Source organism: Taudactylus pleione, unplaced genomic scaffold (assembly GCF_031769625.1).
Source record: "Taudactylus pleione unplaced genomic scaffold, aTauple2 ptg000156l, whole genome shotgun sequence".
Classification (NCBI taxonomy): domain Eukaryota; kingdom Metazoa; phylum Chordata; class Amphibia; order Anura; family Myobatrachidae; genus Taudactylus; species Taudactylus pleione.
The window spans coordinates 23,504,650-23,530,209 of record NW_028284558.1 but is presented as its reverse complement, the minus strand read 5'-3'; the positions used below and the strand labels follow the sequence as shown (position 1 = coordinate 23,530,209).

The 25,560-nt window shown below is 44.0% G+C and overlaps 1 long non-coding RNA gene across 1 annotated transcript in view; it reads right to left on the bottom strand.

Annotated features, from left to right (window-relative positions):
* Positions 1-229: 229 nt before the first annotated feature.
* Positions 230-25,560, bottom strand: part of LOC148521682 (uncharacterized) — an 83,311-nt gene continuing 57,980 nt past the window's right edge. Inside the window, exons 3-4 of the long non-coding RNA XR_015878811.1 lie at positions 1,412-1,488; positions 230-462 (exon numbers count right to left, since the gene is read on the bottom strand). This is a non-coding gene — a long non-coding RNA (uncharacterized LOC148521682). The remainder of the gene's footprint in view (positions 463-1,411; positions 1,489-25,560) is intronic.

Genomic DNA, 25,560 nt, shown 5'->3' with positions numbered 1-25,560 from the left:
CAGTCTTTTTCATCAGTTAATTAGAGTTTTCTTTACATTTAATTTTTCACCAAAACAAACTTTAAATTGAAAGCATAGCGTTTTTGTTTTGCAAAGAGCCACGGAAGGGAGCATCCTTGATCAGAGAGCAAAAATACAACTGTAATCTTGCATACAAAAGGCAGTGAAACTCATTTAGTGATTTCCAAAAGAATTCAGAACAATTTTTATTATTTTCTTTGACTAGATATATAACATTTAATTAGGTGAGCTGTGCTGATGGGGTGCAAAAACAATAACAACAACAAAAAACATATGTAGACTGAGAAAGGTTCAGGTCCCATACAGGCAGCATTCTTTCTCACTGTGGCACGGCCGGTAATTGAGCACTTTAAGGGCATGAAAATGGAAGAATACAGACTGCAGCTCTGACAAAAGCTTTCAACTAAAATTTATTTTGGTCTCCCACCAGGTGATTTTGTTCTAAAATCATAACAGAAAAGAAAAAAAACAGAAAGATCAGAGTGATACAGCACATAAAGCAGACTTAACAGGCAGCATCATTGCATGAGACTAATCAAATGTCTATTTATTTTTTATTTTTTCAAGATAATCAATAGCTAGGCTTAATACAATAACTCTTTTGCAATAAAAACAATCTTGCACAGCTTGAATCCTTAATAGCATGGTTAAAATGAAATGACACTCACAATACCGTGGACGAATATGTATTATTATTATCCATTTTTTTTTTTTCAATTATAACAAGATCAAAATATACTAATTGCAGGCAACTAATGGACATAGGAGTTTGGATACTTTGTGAAGAAAGAAATAATTTTCTAATCCTGATTTAAAAAGCAAACATTTCAACACTAGTGATTTTTTTTTCAGGACCTACTATTTACAAATGAATGCCATATATTTTCATGCAATGAGTCTGCTCCGCATACCACGAGGGGTCATTTGCACATTAACTGTATTAAACTACAATAGAACCCCCTACACACACACATCCTTTTCAGGATAATCCTTCCACTCAGGGGAAGTTAATCTCACTTGTCATAAACATGTAAAGTTGAACCAGACAATAAAGTTTTTAAAAAGTTCAGATAACTAGTTTTGACTTTTGGAGCATGTTGTAAAAGTTACAATTGGAACACATATAGCTATATATAATGCAACTAATTACTAAAAATTAGTTAGGTATGGAACATCTATGTGTATTGCACCTACTGTACTTGCTAACATATTACATGGGTTGGGTATTTTTTGTTGACATTGACCATTGTTGTAATGTCAGCAGGCACCATGTCAACATGCTTGCCATGTCGTAATTGATTAGATAAACATTCATTTTGTCGACACTAATGAACTGTCGACATGATTAGAATGTCGACAAAACATCCCTGGTGGGCTAGCGGTGACTTACTTTGTTTGGCGGGTCCGAAGGCTCCAGCATTGTCTTCCGGGTCTGATGATAAGATGAGGGTGACTTCCTCCTTGTGCCTATTAACGGATGTGGTATAAGAGATAGACAGTAATTAGATAGATAGACAATGTCTAGATAGACACCAAATGTTAGGCAATCAATAGTTAGACAGGGAAAAAATTTCGACAGGGACAAAATTCAAGTTAAACTTGTAAAAAGGTCAACAGGTACAAAAGGTCGACATGGTCAAAAGTTCTACATGAAAATGGTCGACACAAAAATGGTGGCCAATTTTTTTTTAGTTATTTTTTTTAGCCCTTTCTTCACCAAAACCCTCCCCTTGGTGCCTAACCCTCCCCTTGGTGCCTAACCCTAACCCTCCCCTTGGTGCCTAACCCTTCTTCCTGGTGTCTAACCCTAATCCTCCCCTTGGTGCCTTACCCTAACCCTCCCTCCTGGTGCCTAACACTAACCGTCTGGGTAAGTGTCTAACCCTCCATGTCAACTTTAGTGTGTCTGACATTTGTCCCTATCAAACTTTTGTCCCTGTTTAACTATTCACTGTCTAACATCTGGTGTCTATCTAGACATTGTCTATCTATTTACTGTCTCTATAGTCCGGAACCCATTCCTAACCCTCCCTTCTCAAAGCCTAACCCTCTCCTCCAGCGGCCTAGCCCTAACCCCTCCACTCACGCAGCCTAATCCTAACCTCGCCTCCCGCGCCCTGGTCCTCCCCTCCAACAGCCTAACCCTCTGCTCAAGCAGCCTGACCCTAAATTGCCCTCCCGCGGTCAGACCCTAAACTTCTGTTCACGCAGCCTGACCCTAAATTGCCCTCCCGCGGTCAGACCCTAAACTTCTGCTCACGCAGCCTGACCCTAAATTGCCCTTCCGTGGTCAGACCCTAAACTTCTGCTCACGCAGCCTAACCATAACTGTTGGCATTCTGAGAATGTCAGCATTTCACATGTCAACATTAGATGTCTTGAGATATCTTATTTGTCGAGATTGCGGTGTCCACGACCCCTCTTTGCAGCTGAATTGGTGCATCTAAGCACCACCTTTTGTATGATTGTATGATATGGTTTTCAATAAATGATGGGCAATAGGCAACCATTCCCTATGTTTACCCTTACCCCACTCCTTCCTGCTTTACTGTCAGACTTGTTTGTTATATTTTTTGACACTGGTTTAACATGCCTGCTAATATATTATAGTGTATTGGAGTCTTTTTCTATGATTATATGTAGTGCGCTCTGTGTTGGTTCAGCCCTATGAGCGCATGACATCATGACATTGCACAGAGATAGCGGAGACGACAGAAATGGAAAGTGCAGCACTGCCCTGAGCTTCCTAAGGATACTCTGAGCTGCTGTACAGATGGCAGTCTGCATGCGCAGAGCGCCCAAAGGGCACTGCAGTAGCAATCCTGGCTGCAGGGTACCATTCTAGGCACCCTGCTAGCCAGTAGCAAGGACTGTGGGGCAGCAAGGATGCCACCCCCTGCGTTCTGAGTGATGGCACCGCTTGCACACCCCTAGTTACGGCACTATTGGTAGGTCAACTATGCAGCTTCGGAAGTGTATCATGTTGCCTATCACTGGTTTAGGTACACCATGGAGAATTACAATCTCCATCACGTAATGTATATTGTATTTGATTCTAAGTAAATATATGCAAAAGCACAATTTTGCGCAAGTAGCAGGTTGTGGCGGATGAGACATGAGGCTGTGGTGGTACAATGTTCCAGTGTCGAATTTTGCTTTGCTATTCCGCACTGTACTGTATTTGTGAAATCATATTTTGAGGTCATTGTAGTCTAGAAATAAAGCTGTGATGAAGAAGGTACAGTAACTGGCGGGGTTGGGTTAGGAATGGGAACACTGCAGGACAAATTCCAATGATGCAATTTACATAATATTGCTACAAATGAGATTTCACTGAACACTTTTAAAAGTCACTTATCTCTAAATATAAGATATTTTGAATAACAGCCTTAGGGTCAGATTTATCACAATATTAATTTTTAATTCAGATATGATAAAATTTAGCATGGTGCTCTTGCCGGGACATGTGCTCTGATAACAGCCCATCCGGGTGAAGAGCTGGAAGCTGAAAGCAGAGTCATAGTTTATGCTATAATTCTGCTCCCTGCTTTGGGTCCCCAGTGGCTAATGCGCATGCTCGGCTTTCGGTCAGCGCTGCATCATCGAGGACCAACTGAAAGGGATCCTCATACTTACACACTATCTTGGAATTTCTTTGAAAGTCCAGAATTGTGGGCATAGCTCCCAAATTCCAGAAGAGAGGATCAACCTTTTAGGTTCTGCACACTACCTCAGTGAAGTCAGATATGTGGGATGTGGTTTGGGCAATCACCTAATTTGTCACACATTTTCCTATCAGAATTGCTGGCAGCTATTTCAGAGAATTTCTTTTATATAGATATAAAACCTGACAATTTTTTCTTTTTCACGGAAACACTTTGGCCTGATCTTGAGTTAGGATGCCGGCCTGCTTGCAAAGCATACCTTGGGTGTCTTCACATTGTGCATGCTCTGGAAACAAACATATGTAAGCATGGGTGAGGATATGACATCAGAATTGCCTTCTATATAGAGTTGGATAGAAGCATAATTACTCCGGCTTCCAAGTGCATCATTTGCTCCAAGGAAAGGCTGCAGAAGCAATGACTCTGCATATGGACTATCAGCTCCATATTTCCAGACATTTAAATAACAAACACATCTTAAAACTGGGGTGAACAAGTCAATGTTTATAATTGGGGCATTAGAGAATAGTTTTTTAATTTTTTTTTTTTAAACTATTTACTGTACATCCCCCACCACAGGCCCCCCACCATCTTGAATGTGTTCTATATTAACCTTGTCCTAGTGAAAGAAAATCCAATAAATTATCCTTAATTTAATATAGCAGATTTAAGAATATCTCTGATAGACTGAGCACAATAATATTATTATTATTTACATTTTTACCAACATATTGCAGTGCTGTAAAATAAGAGCACACAGACAATGCTAACAGCACAACCCATAACTTGAGACACTGGTATAAAAGCTAGAGATTACAATCTAAAAACATACTGAATGCTTAAAACACCCTTGGGCACCGTTTCGGTTTGACTTTCCCATGGCCTGTGAACATGAAGACACATCGAGCACTATTTCTGGACGTGGTTAGAAAGTCGGTAAAGTGAGGCATGGTTGGACGCCGGTATTTATTGAGTAAACCTGTCATTCCCAGCATATGTATAATGAAATGATCAGGTTTCTTTCTGTGTTATGTGAGAGCGTAGTTCTGTAAACCACACTTACACATCCTCCGTATTTAGGCCTTCCAAATTTGGTTCAGCTGCCACCAGAGAAACCTGCATTTTTTTAGATGTGAAAGACAAGGAATATTTCCAGACTGTTCTCAATGCATTTTATCTGAATACCTGACAGCTCATTTGTTAAACATGGCTACACTGACTGTCGGTGACTAGATGACAGGACACAGTTAGAGGAAACATGTGTGGAAACGCCTGTTTCAAATAAACAAATTGATGTACGAACTACAAAGGTGCATTTGACACCACAAATCTTCCTGCATAAGTATGACAGGAACATCACATCACTACTCCATGCCCTCCAACATGTATGTGGGACAGTCCCAATTTGGGGATTCTATCCCTCTTCACTGATTGGTACAGCTTTGTTTCGATTGGCAGGAAGTTGTCAAGTATGTGACCCGTTCAGTGCTACTCAGTATAACAAAACCAATAAAACAGAAGTTATTGGATGGTGGTTAGCTCAGCTCTGGTCATGATAACTTGATGCATGGCCATGACAGGGCTTGTGCCCATGTCTTGATTCCCCCTAATAAAATGTTGGGGGATATGGTACCCTGTGAGGTCAGAGGACCCTACTCCTTTTACTTACCTACCCCCCTGGTGTCTCCAGGAGGCTCATGTGTCTTCCTGGACTCCTGAGAGACAAAAACACTCTCTTCAATCCCACTTCTCATTCTTGAGCAAGGTGCTGGTCTTGATGAATTAATAGCCCAGTCGACTGCTGCACAATGGTCCTTCATCATAGCCTTGAAAATAGAATACAATAAGGCAGAGATTCTCAATCTCTGCCATTACAGTCCAGGTTTTAAGGATATCCATGCTTAAGGCCAGATGGGTAAATCAATTTGACTGAGGTACTAGTCATCTGTGTTCAAGCATGGGTTTCCTTAAAACATGGGCTATAATGTCAGAGTTTGGGAGCCTCTGCAATAAGGTTTTTATATCAAATGCACCTTAAAATACAGTAATATAAAGTTATGTTGATAAATCTGTTCTACCTGCTGCTATTGTCCTGCTTCTAGTATCCCTGCACTCGCCAGTGCTCGGCTGTCTAGTGCAGCACAATACAGAACCTCTCAGCAACAGTAATTTAAAACTTTCTTCTTTGTAACACACTAAACCGTCATAACCTGTCTCTTCCCATTTAGTTTAACCTACAACCACCACATACTGATTTGGCTGTGTGTGGCTTTCTCTATTGCCATTTATTACTCTGCTCGACTCCTGAAATTCTGTTTGCAATTTAAGGCCACAAATTAGAAGCGTAAGTCATCTGTTTCATATAATCCCCTGTCAGGAATGAAAACACATTTTGGAGTTGTTCACCAAGCAGTCCTGTGCAGCCTCTGAGATAGATTAACTAGTTCTGTGCTTGGGGAAGCACCAGCCTATTTTCCTACAATGCGAATCTTATTCATGCAATAAAAAAAAATGTTTTTACAGCATTTAACAAAACATAAACATCCCTACGTAGACATGTAACACATACTATACATCTTATGCTATTCCGTTTCATTTCACTGATCTTAATTGTTTTTTCTTTGTTTTTTGTGTTTAAAGACCATGGTTGTCAAACCTTAAAATTATTATTTTGCTGACAATTTTATAAACGATATAATGTAGCCAAAAGTTATTACTGCCACATTATGGGGCTGATGTACAGTTGGAATTACTATATACATCTTATTTTTTTTGCACATTTTATACTGCACAAGTGCATAAAGTTATGGTCCATCCGGGTGCGAATTCAAGTCACATCTTCCAGTTTAAGGCTGTGTATGCTTAAAGAGGCAGGAAAGTGAGGAAGGGGGCGTGCTGAGTACAGTTAGGACATGGTGTTAAAAATGTGACTCAGTGGGTGCGATTTAATTGTTTTAGGTGCCCGTAACCCTTATTTAAGTGTTTACATGACTAGCCGCCACATACACACAAAATGCTGGAGATTAGCCACGTAAAGTGGCTTCTTCAGTGCTAAGTGCCAGTTAAGGTGCCCCCAAAAGACTGGCATGCTGCAGTTAAGGCACCCAAAAGCTCTACTTTGGGCAACTCGGGAGGGTATAATCAGAAACCTGCAGTGAGTGATGGGCGCCCAAAACAATTGAATAGCTCCCAGTCACTTTAGTCGGGAGCAACCCAAAACAATTGATTTACATTCACCCGCAGTGAAATCACAACACAAAAGTATATGTGCCTGTCAGGAAGTGTATAACTTGGAGTTGCTTGACCCGTGGTGCATAATACGTGCTGAAAATGATGACGATGAAAAGCCACTTCTGATTGGCTTAGTGTGTCGTGACCCCCTCATACTGATAACATTACTTTTATTAGTGTGGCTGCTGAGATCTATTCACATTATTTATTTGATATTTGCATTCTATCTGTAGCAGGGAAGCAGATTCCCATTTGATTTTTAAAGGGAAATAAAATACATATTTTTATTTACTGGAACTTAATTTGTACTGTTATTTTGTATTTGAAGCTGTATTTAATAGTATTTTAGATTATAAATACTGCTTTAGTGTAACAAAAATTTCTTATGAATAAGACTGTTTAGTTTACAAAGTGGATACTGTAGCTTTAGCATTTATTACTTGTAGCATCAACCTGGCGCAGATAATACTAGTTTATATTACTGTCAACCTGGAAGATATTCTATTTGTGAAGCGACGATGTATTTTGCAGAGCACATGAAATTGCATCATCATGGCCCCTCCCCCCACAATGTTTTGCCGTGATTTTTGGCAAAACGTCGCTGAGATTGGGGCTGCGATGATGCAGTTCATAGTGAATCTCTTCATTAGGTCCCTTGCCCTGCCCATTTTATCTGGAAGGTGCCAGGATGCGGGAGACTTATCCACAGTTCCTTCCACCAAAATCAGATCTCAGAACGAGGCAAAACATGTATTCAGGGTTGGCGCTACCACTAGGCAAACTTAGGCAGCTGCCTAAGAGCGCCGGCCCTGAAAGGGCGGTAACAAACACAGAGCCGCCGGCGCCGGCAGCTGTGTGTTTGTTTTAGCAGCCAATGAAAGTCAGGCAGACTCTCATCGGCTGCTGCGCCCACTGCCGGAGCCGGGCTGGAGCTCACTAATGGCTCCATTTTCAGGCTCCCGCAGTGGGTGATGGGAGAGAAATCATGACGTCTCTCCCATCATGCAGAGCGGGCCCGCCCGGGGGACAGAGGAGCTGGAGCCGGAGCGGGGATTAAGGTAAGTGGAGTTTTTTTTTATTTTTTACGTGTGTGATTGGCTGGGATTACTGCTGGGGGGAGATCACTACTGGGGGCACTGCTGGGGGGAGGCCACTACTGGGGAAACCGCATGACTACTACTGGGCTGGGGGGGAGATCACTACTGGGGGCACTGCTGGGGGGAGGTTACTACTGAGGGCACAATTACTATGGAGGCATTGCTGGGGGGAGGCTACTACTATGGGCATGACTACTGCTGGGGGGAGGTTACTACTGGGGGCACTGCTGGGGGAGGCTACTATTGGGGGCACTATTACTACTGGAGCATTGCTGGGGGGGAAGCTACTACAGGGGGAACTGCACAGGGGGGGACTAGTACTGGGGGCACTATATAAGAGGCACTGCACAGGGTGGGACTACTACTGGGGGTATTATATAAGGGGCACTGCATAGGGGCCAACTACCTGGGGCAATGTGTAGGTGGGACTACTACTGGGGGAATTATGTAAGGGGCACTGCATAGGGGGCCACTACTGGGGGCACTGTATAAGGGGTTGTGTAGCTATCCGAGGGTGGCGGGGCGCAAGGCTGAAGAAATGCCTAGGGTGCCAAGAAACCTTGCACCAGCCCTGCATGTATTCGATCACAAATCATCCCCCATCTTTGCTGCCATTCTACACTAGAAAGTGTGAGGTAGGGTGTTATGGTTAATCCAGCAAAAGTGACAGACAGAATGAACAAAGTGGTGAGACAGACCAGCATGGTGAGAAAGAGACAGAGGAAGCTATTTACTAAACTAATTTTGCAGCCAATCCTCCTAATACGGCCATGTACGAAAGATTGCAACATTAATTAAATAACAGGGCTATGTATTAAGTAGGTACTGTAGCAATTATTGGAAATGTCTCCTGCGGTCCCTCTGTTATTAATCACAAAACTAGTCCCCAAAGCTTTCTGTGGGGACAGCAAAAGTGCCAAATGTTCTGTAGCCTCAGAACTCAGACTCGCTTTAAACGTGAGCTCACTTTGCAATCCTCTGTCTCAGCACAGCTAGTGGTGTACTATAATGGATGCAGAGTGTACAGTGTCCCCCAGGGTATGACCCAGACTACACACCATGCTTCCAGATCTGTTATCTGCAGTGCCACAATTATATTCGTCCACTCCTAGACAAGTAGCCCAATCATCACTCTTAACACATTGCAAAAGCACGGCTTTTCTACACCCTGACCCCACCGCCTCGCATTCTGCACAGGTCACTGTGATTCCTCCCTTCTGCATCATGTTACATGCAATGGCATACCAACAGGTCTCAGAAACCCCAATATAGGACCAGGGGACCTGAGCTGCGACCCCAAATGCTGTCTTTTCCAAACCAGAAACAAAGGATATTGCTATTGCTGGCACCTCTACTGTCACTCAATATACAGCCCCATTTCATTACTGTCAGATGGGGAATAACACAATGGATGCAATATAACACATTGTTCGATAAGAGCAACATTGTTAAGTGTAATAGTAGTGGTGGGGCATTACAGTTAAGAGTTGTGGGAAGATCTCAGTGCATTAGGGGGATCTCTGCAAAGGGTGGGGTCTCTGTGACAAAAAGTTGTGTTTCTGAAAGGGGGATTTCTATGAAGAGAGGTAATTCCCTTTTGCAATGTGGCAGGAGGGAGCAGGCATTAATCCTGCACACAGGCCTCCCATTTTCTGCAAACATCCCTACAGTCTTATAAAGCAACCCAATACAGGAGAAGGAGTGCAGTCACTCACTGCTGTGGCTAACTTCAGGGCACGAGAATTTGGCTCATACGCAGCATTCCCATGATCACTGAACCAACTAGTTTTTTTTTAGAGATAGAGCCAGGTCTCTTTTAAACCCTGCCATACCCTACAGACCATCTCTCACACTACAGGAGTGGTACCGCCTAAGCCACCGGCTGTTAGACGCACTAATACATAAAAATGGCATTACATGCAGATTTATAAAACATGTTTAGGATTGAAAGGAGAATTAGCTCCAATACTACTCAAAGAACTATTCCAAACTTGAAAAACTAATAATTTTACTACAGCATTTTTCATCTTTCAATGTTACCATTGGTTGAGAAGCCAGAGTTTGCAGCTGTCAGACTTACAATAAGAACTGAAAAGACAGTTATGCTGTGAGTATAGATGTTGTAACAAACTGTTATTTTTTATTCCTTTTTGAGATTAAACAATGACCTCATTGCAAAACAATATTCATTTGCTGAAATAAATATGTTCTTTTCAATTTTGCAACAGTTGACCTTGAAAGTACACCCTCTGGTCATATGTATATACCGTGGAGAACGCCATTTGGTGAGATGGAACAATTTTCATATGCAACCTATTAATTCACTAGGAACATCACTGAGGTGCAAAAAGCCAGAGGGGAGTGGCCAGCTTCAGTGATGTCACTGATTCGTAGTGAATTTCAATGCAGCATTTTCAAAATGGCTTCCATAACTCTCTGTAGGCCACGGATGTGCTTCAATGACCGTACGCAATGCGAGTTTCATAAGTGAAAAATACAGATGAATATCAGTCAGGGGCTCCTGTTGAACTGTTTAAACATTGTCACTTTGAGTCAATGAATTAACTTATTGCTTGACTTTATATTGGAAAGGGCAACATTGCTGAGTATAATAAATGAATTCCTGCACTGTCTGGCACTCTGCCAAAAATAACATCTTAGCTTGATGGTTCTAATAGTGTTTTAGGATTGTTACCTGTTAAAAGTCATGTCTGCCAAATAAAGTGACTCTTTTCTTACATCTCTTGTACTTCACGGAGGATTATTGACTGTGTAAAAGATAATATAAATACTGAATGGGATAAATCAAAGAGGTTTATTCAGCACAGAAAATGCTTCACTAGATGAGTTTATATAGCTAGACAGTCTTGAAAGTAAAACCTTTGAAATTATCTATTTAAGTGGACTATCACCTAGGAAGAGCCACTGAAATGTATTAATTTTAAATGTTCACCCTGGGCTGTCACGTGATCTGCTGAGCCCCATTACTGAGGGTGCACTAAAGGGGACGTGGCCACACCAATCCCAGCAGGGCCCCCAGTATAGGCCCAAGTACTTTGTAACCAACCAACCCTCTCTCGGTGCCCCTGTGTCCACCTATACACCTGTCACCCAAGTACATTAATGATAGAGTAAGCAAGTCACATATCTGCATGAATTGTATGCAGTATTTCAGGACAATTCAATCCACAGCAAGAGAATGTTTTGCTCCAGTGTAAACACTGCACAAATTTCTTATTGCACCTCATGTGCTACCAATGCCAAGGGTATTGCCTGCTTGCTAGAACTTGCTTGTAAAACATGGGGTTGACGAGCAGGAATGTTTGACGCAAAACTGTTACCAGTGCCAATTTCCCACCTCTTTCTGTCTCAACTACTGCCAGCTATTGTAGAGTGACATGTCCCAGCAGGGACTGGCAGCCATTAATTGGATGGGCATATTGGTACTTCCTGAACTACAAGCAGCGGCATGCTCTTCCATAAAGGTAAGACCAGTTGTTGGCATTGAGGCCATCATCCTAAGTTCTGGAAAGTCAGCCACACCAATCAGGACATAATACAAGGTACCTGACAATTGTCTTATATTAGAACATTACAGACAACTTCTTTTTTGGCAGCGGTACATTATTGGCCAGCTGCTACTAAGTAAGACCCTTTAGGCCATTGTTGCCATGTGTACATTTTTTTTTACTTGTAGATTAACATAAATAATAGTGGGGCCACCACTGTTCCTTTTGTTTATATTATAACTGTAGTAGTGTCCCAGCGTTCACTGCATTTAAAATGACTTGAATAGAGAAGCTGCTTTGCTATACTCGGCCATATCTAAATGAAAAAAAGAGACACATTTAAAATATAACGTACATGTTGACTTTTTAGAAGCAAAGATGCTGCTACTTGTGTGTAAAATATTCCGAAACTACCTTATCCTGTTAGTGCTGTTACAATATTGAAAGCCTACCTGGAATCCCTTTCACTAGTCCCACGAGGGTGTCCTAATGTGTCAGAATTCCTTGCCACATAAAGCTTTTAACCTTACTCCTGCAAGAGATCTTCTTTTCATCTTCCATACGCTTTCACGTTTTTCTCATCTCCCCTCTAGGGATGATAATGAACTGCAAGCGTGTACTGGAGGAACCGACGTTCTCAGGCTGAGGTTGTGGCGCTCGTTAGGCACCTGCACTAAATGGCTGCTTTTTATCTCTTTCAGATGTCGATTGTGCTTTTTTTTTTAACTACTGCTTAGAACTTTATATCTGAGCTATTTTTATTTATTTGATTAGAAAAAAAAATATTTTTCTCCGCCAGTTATTATCATTTAGACTGTCAAAAAAGTAAGGTTATATTTTGTAGATTTTTTTTTGTTGTTGTAAGATTGGTATAAATCAGATCAAAATAGAGTCTATTAGGGTGGCTGCTACCTAAAAAATAAACAAAAATTAGATAAAAATTTGTGTTTATAATTATATAAAAATTCAATATATGTAAAAAAAGGTTTATTAAATAAATAAAACAACATAAATATTTTACATAAAACTGGTACAATATGTACATTTACATTTATGCACTGTATAAAATAAAGGTTTAACTTTAGGGCTATATTAGATTTTCCCTAAATCAATCGGAAACTATGTTATAGTTTTCTACGTGAAACATTCAAAATGTACATTTAAACAAGCGGCCAATTTGTAAATAACAGGTGAACATCATATCCAATTTGGTCACATGTATGCAAGCAGCCAATTGACTAAGGGGGATATTTAATAAAGCTCGGAGAGAGATAACATTTTGAGAGATAAAGCACCAACCAAGCAGCTCAAAACTCACTTTTTAGGCTGTGTATGATAAATGACAGTTAAGAGCTGATTGGTTGTTGCTTTATCTCTAACAATTTTATCTCCCTGCAAGCTTTATTAAATCTCCCCTTAAATCTAATGAGATAAAGTTAGTGTGGTCACAGTCACCATCCAAATCGGTTTTACCCCACTCCTAACCAGAGGCAGATCTACTGTGAAACTAATAAAGCAGAATCTTGAGGGCCCCTGACCCCGGAGGGACCCTGAAGCAAATTTTTTTTAATGAGTAAATTTTTCAACAAAATCAATGGAGTTATTTAAGGTGTGCTATTAAAATAAGGTTATGTTAGTGATATAATCATAAGAAGTGGGTTGAAGTACTTAATATTGACCTTAGAATATGCTCTACAGTAGTGCATGTAGGGGGGTTTCTGAGTACCTAGAACCCCCCCTGATCAGTACTGGTCGATAGACACTCTATCTAGAGCTCCGACCAGGGGATGGCTCTTATGAGCCAGCTGGGCACAGAATAGAGAGTTGCTATCAGTGTCACTGCTGAGTGCAGTACTGCCAGGTGCCACTAGATGCTACCATCTCCATTTGTGCAGTCCCATCTGCCAGAAGTTGGCCCTGCAGTGTTGACCACAAACTGAAAGCTGAGCTGACTGAGGGATTGCATTCAGCTAAGGGGGAGTCCAGAGATCCCACTCAGGAGGATCAATAGCTTGGATACTACAGAGGAAGTGAGTAAGTTTTGGTTTTGTATGTGATCTATCTACAGTCTCTGTCTCTCTCTTTCTCCCTGGGGGATTTCTACATCTATCTATCTACAGTGTCTCACTCTCTGGGGTTTTTCTACATCTATCTATCTATCTATCTATCTATCTATCTACAGTCTCTCACTCTCTGGGGGGTTTCTACATCTATCTGTCTATCTAAAATCTCTCACTCTCTTAGGAGCTTCTACAACTATCTACAGTCTCTCACTCTCTGTGAGGTTTCTACATCTATCTAACTATCTATCTATCTGTCTACAGTGTCTCACTCTCAGGGGGGGGTTTCACATATATCTATTTATCTATCTGTCTACAGTGTCTCACTCTCAGAGAGGCAAGTTTTGTTCGCTCGTTCAGACATAGAGGCGTGAACAGACCGCAAAGAGCGAATGGTTCATTTGAACAGCCACCCCTATTTTCTGAACGAGCGAGCGCAAATAGCGTTCGGCTCTGAATCAGGCCCAGTATTTGAGATGAGGACGTACCAATGACCTATACAGTGGTATTATCACTTCTTTCTTTCTGCAACTGATTCCTCTCCCTATGCAACCAAGCATCTGACTTGCCTTCCTCATTGCTTTATTACAATGTTTTCTTGCCTTTAAGTCACCTGAATAGTGATTCCTAGGTCCCTTTCCTCTACAGTAGTTTCCAGTATAGTGCCATTAATACTATATTTAGCCTTTGGATTTTTGAGACCCAAGTGCATGATTTTGCATTTTTTGGCATTAAACTGTAGTTGCCACATTCTTGACCATTCCTCTAGTCTACAAAGATCATCAATCATTTCTTTTACCCCTCCGGGTGTGTCTACCCTGTTGCATACCTTTGTGTCATCTGCAAAAAGGCATAGTTTCCCTTCAATACCATTTGCAATGTCACAAATAAAGATATTAAAAAGCACTGGTCCAAGTACAGATCCCTGAGGTGCTCCACTGGTAACATTTGCCTCTTGAGACTGCACTCCATTTACTACAGCTCTGTTACAAGTCGCGGTCATGACTTTACCCTTTCTGATAGCTTTCCCAGGTAGGACAGGGTTACTCCTGTTGCTCCTGTTGCTAGGCAATCGGCATGCCTCAGGAAGTGATGTCTCATCTACAGGTGCAGCTTAATTAAGTGCTACAGCCTATATATACTCACTGACTATTGCACCTGTGCTGACTATAGCCTGTCTGTGGATTTCATCAGCTTAGCTGCATGGGCAGCTTTTGTTCTCTCCATGATATTGCTTCCATTCGCTTCCCAGCCAACACCAAGCAGCTCCAGGGCTGCCATTGTCCTCCAAACGGCTTCCTAGCTGCATCTAGCAGCTCCCGTTCTGCCAACATTCACTATACGGCTTCCTAGCCGCACCAAGTAGCTCCCGTGCTACCACCAATCTCCAAACGACTTCCTACCCGCATCTAACAGCTCCCGTGCTGACAACATTCACCATACGGCTTCCTAGCTGCACCAGGTAGCTCCCGTGCTACCACGAATCTCCAAACGGCTTCCTAGCCGCATATAGCAGCTCCTGTGCTGCCAACGTTCACCAAACGGCTTCCTAAGTCGCACCAAGTTGCTCCCGTGCTACCACCATTCTTCATTCGGCTTCTTAGCTACTCCAATCCAACCATCACCGCAACATCGGCACACTTGCCACACCATCGGCTCTCAAAGCCATTATCATACCCTAGGCTGTTTATCTATGGCAATTGCCACAACATCGGCACCATCGCTGCAACATCGGCACACTTGCCACACCATCAGCTCTCAAAGCCATTTGCTAACCCTAGACTGTTTATCTACGGCTATTGCTGCACCATCGCCGCAACATCGGCACAGTTGCCGCGCCATTGGCTTTCAAAGCCATTTTCATACTCTAGACTGTTTATCTATGGCTATTGCCACAACATCGGCACCATCGCCGCAACATCGGCACAATTGCTGCACCTTCGGCACAGTTGCCACACCATCGGTATTGCCATATCATCGATGCAGTTGCCAACTCATCAGAACCATTACCTGTATCAGCTCTAACTGTACTCTTCGGGCCTGATTCAGACCCGCTGGCAAGTGCTATGCGCTCACGAGCAGGTCGATGTTTGGCCACTGTGCATGTGCACGCCAGAGCCAGCTCCAACGTGCTCATGCGTGAGACCCGGCTAGCGACGGGCGCTTCATCGTTACGGGTCTAGGACCAAAGTGGGGCAGCTGTTGATTTTGATTGACAGCTTGCCCCGTTTTGGGGTCGGGCCAAATGAAGGTGTTCCCGAAGGAACGCCTGCCATTTGGAGGCGGCACCACTGACATCACGAGTGATGTCAGTGGGTGAGCTTCCGGCTCTAATAGAGCCGAAAGCTCACTGGGGCTTGCAGGAACGAGACCCTACTACAAGGGTCTCATCGCAAGCCCCGATGGTCACGATGGTCGAGACTATCACGACCATCACCTGGCCGCACAAAAAAAAATCTGAATCAGGCCCTTCATCTCTTGAATTCCCTTGTACCTCCATGTGAGCCTCTACTACCCCGAGCGTAAGTCCAGGCGGCTGCCTAAGTACCTGTGAACGTATCATAGTTCTGAGGGAACAACGGGCAGTTGTTATTGGTGAAGATCTTGCTAGACGGGTTCTAGGGGTCTCACTTGGAGCAGGCAGTGGAATTCATAACATTATAGTTAGCCCAAAACACAGGTACATTTGGAATTAGATACAGATAAACTAGATAAGAGTCACATCAGAGTTATAGCTTCTGCATCATGTAGCAGGGACAGAGTCCTGCCCAGGTGCTTGCAGCCCAGATCCAAACACTCACCCAAAAAGTCCAGGAACTCACTATACAAGTTGAGGAAAACTGTTCTCTGGCACATGCAGCTCCTCATCTTGAACCAAAGGTAAATTTGCCATATCTGTTTTCTGGGGATCGCCAACAGTTTTAAACTTTCGGGAAAGTTGCAAGCTTTATTTACAACTTTGTCCAATCTCTTCAGGGACTCAGTTGCAGCAAGTGGGACTGGTAATCTCTCTCCTTCAGGGGGATCCACAGACTTGGGCCTTCGGACTGCCTTCAACCCATGTGAATTACAGACTTTGGAGGCTTTCTTTATAGCCTTGGGCCTTTTGTATGACAACCCGGACCGTGCTGCTTTGGCTGAGTCCAAATTGTGTACCCTCAAACAGGATCAGAAGGTAGCGGAGGATTACTCATCAGAGTTCCGCAGATGGGCAACTGACTCCAGTTTGAATGATCCGGCTCTACGTAGCCAATATCGTCTTGGTCTTTCTGAGGCCATCAAGGACATCCTTGTTCAACTTTCACCTCCTGAGTCCTTGGATGATCTTATGCAACAGGCCATTAGGATAGACCGGTGGCTACGGGAACATAAACGAGAACAAAATCTTCCCATCAAATCACCTCATTCTCTGGATTGGGTTGCATCTTCGGTCACAGAGGAACCTATGCAGATTGGGTCCTCTCGCCTGTCATCAGACAGACGCAGAAGAGGGTCCCTTGGCCTCTGTATGTATTGCGGTGTCAAGGGACATACTGTGAATAATTGTCTGCTCAGACCGGTAAAAAGACAGGGCCTAAGTGTTCGGGAGGTTTTACACTTGGCATCTATTACTTCCAAGAATTCTGTTTTAGTCCCATCAGTCATCCAACTCGCTAATTCCACTTTGTCTACTTCAGCCTTCCTTCATAGTGGGGCGGCAGGCAACTTTATCGATTAATATTTCATTCCCACTCTGGGAGTTCCAGCTGTCCCCTTGGAACAGAAAATTTCGATCTGTGGTCTGGACGGAGGTTTGATTTCTTCAGGACATGTGAAGTTTAAGACGCCTCCTCTACATTTTTCGGTAGGGTCTTTACACTCAGAGACTTTGTTCTTTTACCGCTAAAATTGTTCTTTGGCTCCAGTCATTCTAGGTCTTCCATGGCTTAGGGATCACAATCCTGTGATTAATTGGCAATCTGGTGAAATAATCAAATGGAGTCAGACTTGTCAGAATCATTGCTTGACTATGCCTAATCGGTCCGTATTTCCTACAATTTCTGAGACATCTCCGGCCATTCTGCTTCAGTACAGGGATTATGCTGATGTTTTCTTTGACGTCACTCAGGTCTCTCTTCTGGGATATACCATCTCGTCCCAGGGATTTTCAATGGATCAAGGGAAAGTCGAGGCTATACTTAAGTGGGACCAACCAACTTCCTTTAAAGCCATCCAGCGGTTCCTCAGCTTTCTAATTATTATCACCGATTCATAAAACATTTTTCAGCATAGTGGCACCCATAGTAAATTTGACCGAGAAAGCAGCGGATACCTTTAACTGGCCAATCAAGGCGATCCAGTCTTTTAATACTCTCAAAGTTTCTTTCACTCAAGCACCTGTTCTTCGACATCCCGATCCTGACCTTCCTTTTATTGTAGAGGTTGATGCCTTAGAAGTAGTAGCAGGAGCCATTTTGTCACAGAAACAACCGAAAGATAGTAAGTTGCATCCTTGTGCATTCTTTTCTCGAAAATTTTCCTCTGCTGAATGCAATTATTAGGTAGGAAATCGAGAGTTGCTAGCTATTAAATGGGCTTTCGAGGACTGGAGACACTGGCTGGAAGGGGCCAAACACCAGATTTTGGCCCTCATTCAGAGCCGGACTCTCTGAGCAGAGCGCTCGCTCTCAATGAGGGCCGTCCTCCATAAAAATGGAGCGTCCTCCTGGACGCTCGTATAGCTGTGGGTCACCACCCACAGCTCATACGAGCGTGCAGGATGATGGTCGCGATGGTCTTGACCATCGCGACCATCGCCAGTGCGACCAGAAGCCTGTGGTCGGGGTTTTCGACTACAAGCCCTGGAGTGATTTTGGCTCTATCAGAGCCAAAATCACTCCCACTGACATCACTAGTGATGTCAGTGGGCCGGCTTCTGACGGTAGGCATTCCCTTGGGAACGTCCCCGTCTGGGAGGCACGCCCACCAAAGGGGGCGTGCTGTCAATCAACATCAACAGCACGCCCCCTTTGATCAGACACAATGAGCGAAGGAAATTCCTTCGCTCGATGCGTCTCGCGCATGCGCACGACGGAGCTCCCTCCGTCGTGCGCATGCTCAGTGCAGACCATCGACCCACTTGCGAGCGGACATCAAGGCTGACACCCTATCCAGGAGTTTTGAACCAGTACAACAGACGTCCTGGTCAGACGAAGCTATCATCCCAGACTCTTTCTTCCATTGTGCTCTCACTCATAATCTGGCAGATCTGATTCGGGCATCTCAATCAGAGTCACCTCTGGAGAAGCCTTCTGGTCATTTGTTTGTTCCAGAGAAGTTTAGAAGAGCGGTTCTGCTGGATTTTCATGCTAGTCAAGTTTCTGGTCAGCCAGGTATTATTAAGACTTCGGAGTTACTCTCCCATTCTGTTTGGTGGCCGTCATTGACTAAAGATGTGCATGAATTTGGCATGTGAGGTATGTGCCCGGAATAAGACACCTCAGACAGCTCCTTCGGGTCTGTTACTTCCACTTTCCATACCCAGGAGACCCTGGATTCACATATCCATGGATTTCATCGTTGATTTCCCAATATTTTCTCGATGTTCTGTTATCTGGACGGTGGTGGACTGATTTAGTATAATGGCACACTTCATACCATTGCAAAAACTTCCTTCTGCTAAGGAACTTTCCAGCCTGTTTCTCAAACACATTTTTCAGGTACACGGTTTACCAATGGACATTGTGTCAGATCGAGGATCACAATTTGTGACACAGTTTTGCCAAGTGTTCTGTACTTCTCTGGGCATTGATCTTAGTCTTTCTTCAGGTTCTTCAGGTTACCATCCGCAGTCCAATGGACAGACCAAGCGCGTTAATCAGTGTCTGGAACAGTATCTACTCTGTTATGTTTCCAAGTGTCATAATGATTGGGTATCACATCTACCACTTGCTGAGTTCGCTTTTAATAATTCATGTCACTCTGCATCTTCAGTATCCCCATTCTTCTGTGTTACAGGGCAACATCCGAGGTCAAATGCCTTTGACTCCGGATCACCAGCTTTTTCTTCTGTCTCTCGGCTCCGACATATTTGGGGCAAGGTTCATCAAAGCCTTCAGAAGGTATCTGTTGACAAGCATCGGAGGTCATGTTGTTTTAAGAAAGGTGATTTGGTTTGACTCTCCACCAAAAACATCAAGCTCCATCAGCCTACACAGAAGTAGGGTCCCAGATTTATTGGTCCATTACGAATTATTTCACAGGTGAACTCAGTAGCCTTCAAACTTCAATTGCCCAACTCTCTCCGTATTAATAATACTTTCTATTGTTCTTTGCTTAAACCGTTCTTCTCGTCAGCCAAGTTCAAATCTAGGTTCTCGCCCAGGCCTGCTTTAGTTATGGTCCGTGGTCAACATGAATTCATTGTGGAGAAAATTTTGGACTCTAGATTATCCAGGGGCCGTCTGCAATTCTTAGTCCACTGGAAGGGCTATGGGCCGGAGGAACATTCCTGATACTGCTTTACATGCTCCCAGGTTGAGAAGATGTTTCTTTCAGGATTTTCCAGATAAACCAGGTGTTGGGGTGTCGAAGCCAGATAATTGGCTGAGACAAGATCGGTTTAAAATTAAATCTGCGCGACGCCATTTTGCGAATGGCAATGGGACGCCATTTTGTGACTGGCTGCCCAGCGCCATTTTAGTGAATCTTGCCCATTATAAGTACATACGGCAATGCTATTATTTAGCATCGTGCGATTCCCACACAATAGAAAGAAGTTGAAAGTCCTCACCATATAAATACAGTCACTAAAACATATAAAATGATTAACCCTGCAAAACACGTACCATGGTGTACTCCACAAACACGTAGTCACACAGCGCTAACTAGCGTCTTTTCTTAATTCCCCAATACTTACATACTGCACACTTACATAAAAGGTTCCCTAGCATTAAAGTGTAATATTCAAGGTTTATTCAGTAATTATTAATGTTGTGAAATAAAGGTTATTTGATATCTAAGGTTTAGTGCATGGTAAGCAGACCATGTTTGGTGTTATACTGATCCAATGTGTCTCACAGATTTCCGGTATTATCGGTGAGAAGATCGCAACATGCGTCTGCAAACTATGGACTATAGAGAGTTAAAACATTGAAATGTACTCTGTAATGTTATCAGCTTAGATTAGAATGCAGCGGGAAAAAGGACACAAAGGGCTGTTGGAGGCTGGTTTGTGTCCATTCGCATTGACCTATGAACTATACTGTAACAGAAGAACCAGGAAGAAGAACCAATGGAATCATGCCAAACTGTTCTATTGTATTGTCTATCCCTGTAAGAGTATATATGTGGGCTCTCTAAACTTGGATGCCAGTCTTCTTGCTGTGCTGTTGACGGAGGTTTCTATACTGATGCCGGTATCTGGGTCCAGAGTAGGGGTGTGCACCGGCCACTTTTCGTGTTTTGTGTTTTAGTTTTGGATCTGGATCTTTCTTCGTGTTTTGGATCTGGATTGGTTTTGCCAAAACCACCCTTCCGTGTTTTGGGTTCTGGGTTTTGTGTTTTGGATCTGTATTTTTTTTTAAAAAAGCATAAAAACAGCTAAAATCACAGAATTTGTAGGTTTTTCTGCTCCTATGCTATTATTAACCTCAATAACCTTAATTTCCACTCATTTCCAGTCTATTCTGAACACCTCACACCTCACAATAGTGTTTTTATGTCCAAAAGGTTGCACCGAGGTAGCTGGATGACTATGCTAAGCGACACGAGTGGGCGGCACAAACACGTGACCCATCTAGGCGTGAAACTGCAGTGGCAGACAGGATGGCAGTTTGAAAAACTAGGCCCCAAACTGTACATAATGCAAAGAAAAAAAAGAGGTGCAAGATGGAATTGTCCTTGGGCCCTCCCACCCACCCTTATGTTGTATAAACAGGACATGCACACTTTAACAAACCAATCATTTCAGCGCCAGGGTCTGCCACACAACTGTGGCTGAAATTATTGGTTCGTTTGGGCCCCCACAAAACAAGCTGGCAATTAATGTGTCCCTGCACAAACTGGCTCTATGGAGGCAAGATGTCATCCTCATCCTCCTCATCCACCGATTCCTCACCCTCTTCAGTGTGTACATCCTCATCCTCACAAAGTATTAACTCGTCCCCACTTGAATCCACCACCACAGGTCCCTCTGTACCTTCTGGAGGCTGGTCTCCCTGGAAGAGCTGATAATTCATTTTGATGAACATCATCTTCTCCACATTCTGTGGAAGCAACCTCCTACGCCTTTCGCTGACAAGGTTCCCGGCTGCACTAAACACTCTTTCGGAGTACACACTGGAGGGGGGGCAACTCAGGTAAAATAGAGCCAGTTTGTACAGGGGCCTCCAAATTGCCTCTTTTTCCTGCCAGTACAGGTATGGACTGTCTGCCATGCCTACTTGGATGCTGTCACCGATGTAATCCTCCACCATTCTGTCAATGGTGACAGTATCATATGCAGTGACAGTAGACATGTCAGAAATTGTTGCCAGGTCCTTCAGTCCGGACCAGATGTCCAAACTTGGTCCTGCCTGCCCTGCATCACCGCCAGCGGGTTGCTTAGGATACCTAAGTTTTTTCCTGGCAGCCCCAGTTGCAGGAGAAAATGAAGAAGGAGCCGTTGACGTGTCACGTTCCGCTTCAGCTGACAGTGTGTTCACCAGCAGGTCTTTGCACCTCTGCAGGCTTGTGTCGGCCGGAAAGAGAGACACCACATAGGCTTTAAACCTAGGATCGAGCACGGTGGCCAAAACGTAGTGGTCTGATTTCAACAGATTGACCACCCTGGAATCCTGGCAAAGCGAATGAAGGGCTTCATCCACAAGTCCCACATGCCGAGCGGAATCGCTCCGTCTTAGCTCCTCCTTCACTTTCTCCAGCTGCTTCTGCAAAAGCCTGATGAGGGGAATGACCTGACTCAAGCTGGCATTGTCTGAACTGACTTCACGTGTGGCAAGTTCGAAGGGCTGGAGAACCTTGCACAACACGGAAATCATTCTCCACTGCGCTTGAGTCAGGTGCATACCCCCTCCTTTGCCTATGTCATAGGTGGATGTATAGGCTTGTATGGCCTTTTGCTGCTCCTCCATCCTCTGAAGCATATAGAGGGTTGAGTTCCACCGCGTCACAACCTCTTGCTTCAGGTGATGGCGGGGCAGGTTCAAGAGTGTTTGCTGGCGCTCCAGTCTTCGGCACGCAGTCGCTGAATGGCGAAAGTGGCCAGAAATTTTTCGGGCCACCCAAAGCGTCTCCTGCACGCCCCTGTCGCTTTTCAGAAAATTCTGCACCACCAAGTTTATTGTGTGAGCAAAACATGGGACGTGCTGGAATTTGCCCAGATGTAATGCCCGCACAATATTGGTGGCGTTGTCAGATATCACAAATCCCCAGGAGAGTCTAAGTGGGGTAAGCCACTGGGCGATGATTTCCCTCAGTTTCTCTAAGAGGTTGTCGGCGGTGTGCCTCTTACTGAAACCGGTGATACACAGCGTAGCCTGCCTTGTAACGAGCTGGCGTTTCTGAGATGCTGCTACTGGTGACGCTGCTGCTGTTGCTGCGTAAGGTGATACATCTACCCAGTGGGCTGTCACAGTCATATAGTCCTTAGTCTGCCCTGTTCCACTTGTCCACATGTCCGTGGTTAAGTGGACATTGTGTACAATGGCATTTTTCAGGACACTGAGGACACTTTTTCTGACGTTTCTGTACAGTCTCGGTATCGCCTGCCTAGTGAAGTGGAATCTAGACGGGATTTGGAACCGGGGACACACTACCTCCATCAATTGTCTAAATCCCACTGCACTAATGGCGGATACCGGAAGCACGTCTAACACCAACATAGCAGTCAAGGCCTCAGTTATACGTTTTGCTTCAGGATGACTGCTGTCGTACTTCATCCTCCTCGCTAAGGACTGTTGGAGGGTCAATTGTTTAGTAAAAGTAGTGGTGTTCCTACTTCCTCTCTGGGATGATGAACGACTCCCAGCAGCAGCAACAGCAGCAGCGGCAGCAGTAGGCGTAGCAATGCAGGATCCTCCGGAGGAATCCCGGATAGGAGAGTCAGTCATGCCAGTGACATGGCCTGCAGGACTACTTCCGATCCTAACTAAGGAGGAAATTGATGAGGAGGGAGTTGACGGTGTGGTTTACAGGCGCTTGGATACAACAGGACAACGGGATTTAGGTGTCCCTGGACTGCTTACGGTCTTAGCCAAAGTTTCTGAACTTGACAGTAACTTTTTATGAACGCGCTGCAGGTGCCGTATAAGGGAGGATGTTCCTAGGTGGTTGACGTCCCTACCCCTACTTATTTCACCTTTACATATGGTACATATGGCAAGACAGTTGTTGTCCGGATTTGGATAGAAATATTGCCAGACCAAAGAGGTGGAATGTTTGGTCTTCTGCCCAGGCATGACCGTGATGGGCTTTTTCATCCCACGGACAACAACTGTCTCCCCCGGAGCCTGATTTAAACAAACCACATCACCATCAGAATCCTCCTCGCCAACTTCCTCCTCAGCGCCAGCTACACCAGTATCCTCATCCTGTTGTACTTCAACAGTGACATCTTCAATTTGCATATCAGCAAGTGGTCTGTGGGTGCTCCTTTCAGCACTTGCAGGGGGCGTGCAAATGGTGGAAAGAGCCACCTCTTCCCGTCCAGTGCTGGGAAGGTCAGGCATCGCAACCACCACCACACTTGGACTCTCCTTGGGGATTTGTGATATCTTCTTAGAAAGCACAGTTCTTCGCTGTGCTTTTGCCAGCTTAACTCTTTTGATTTTTTTAGTGGGAGGAGGGCTTCCATCGTCATGTGAAGCTGAACCACTAGTCATGAACATACTAGGGATCGACCTTAGCCGTTCCTTGCCACTCCGTGTCGTAAATGGCATATTGGCAAGTTTACGTTTCTCTTCAGCTGATTTAAATGTCTTTTTCAAGGTCATTTTCCTGAACTTTGCCATTTGGGATTGTATGTGCCCTCTACTATGACATTGGGCATCGGCCTTGGCAGACGACGTTGATGGCATGTTATCGTCTATGTCATGACTAGTGGCAGCAGCTTCAGCACTAGGAGGAAGTGGTTCTTGATCTTTCTCTATTTTATTTTTATCGGAGAAAGTTTGGTCCTCCATTTATGTTATATCGATTTGATATATACGTGCGGCTAAACACAGAAAATAATTTTTTTTTTGGTTTGGACTGGAGTGTACTTTGTGGGTTACAGCACCCTTTAACGGTCAAGCCAGCCGGCCCTTTACTTATGACACAGGCGCACGCTTGGCACTACTTTGTTGATGCACGTGCGGCTACTGCGCACACAATTCACAAACACAGAAAATAATTTTTTTTTGGTTTGGACTGGAGTGTACTTTCGGGGGTTACAGCACCCTTTAACGGTCAAGCCAGCCGGCCCTTTACTTATGACACAGGCGCACGCTTGGCACTACTTTGTTGATGCACGTGCGGCTACTGCGCACACAATTCACAAACACAGAAAATAATTTTTTTTTTGGTTTGGACTGGAGTGTACTTTCGGGGGTTACAGCACCCTTAACGGTCAAGCCAGCCGGCCCTTTACTTATGACACAGGCGCACGCTTGGCACTACTTTGTTGATGCACGTGCGGCTACTGCGCACACAATTCACAAACACAGAAAATAATTTTTTTTTGGTTTGGACTGGAGTGTACTTTCGGGGGTTACAGCACCCTTTAACGGTCAAGCCAGCCGGCCCTTTACTTATGACACAGGCGCACGCTTGGCACTACTTTGTTGATGCACGTGCGGCTACTGCGCACACAATTCACAAACACAGAAAATATTTTTTTTTTGGTTTGGACTGGAGTGTACTTTGGGGGTTACAGCACCCTTTAACGGTCAAGCCAGCCGGCCCTTTACTTATGACACAGGCGCACGCTTGGCACTACTTTGTTGATGCACGTGCGGCT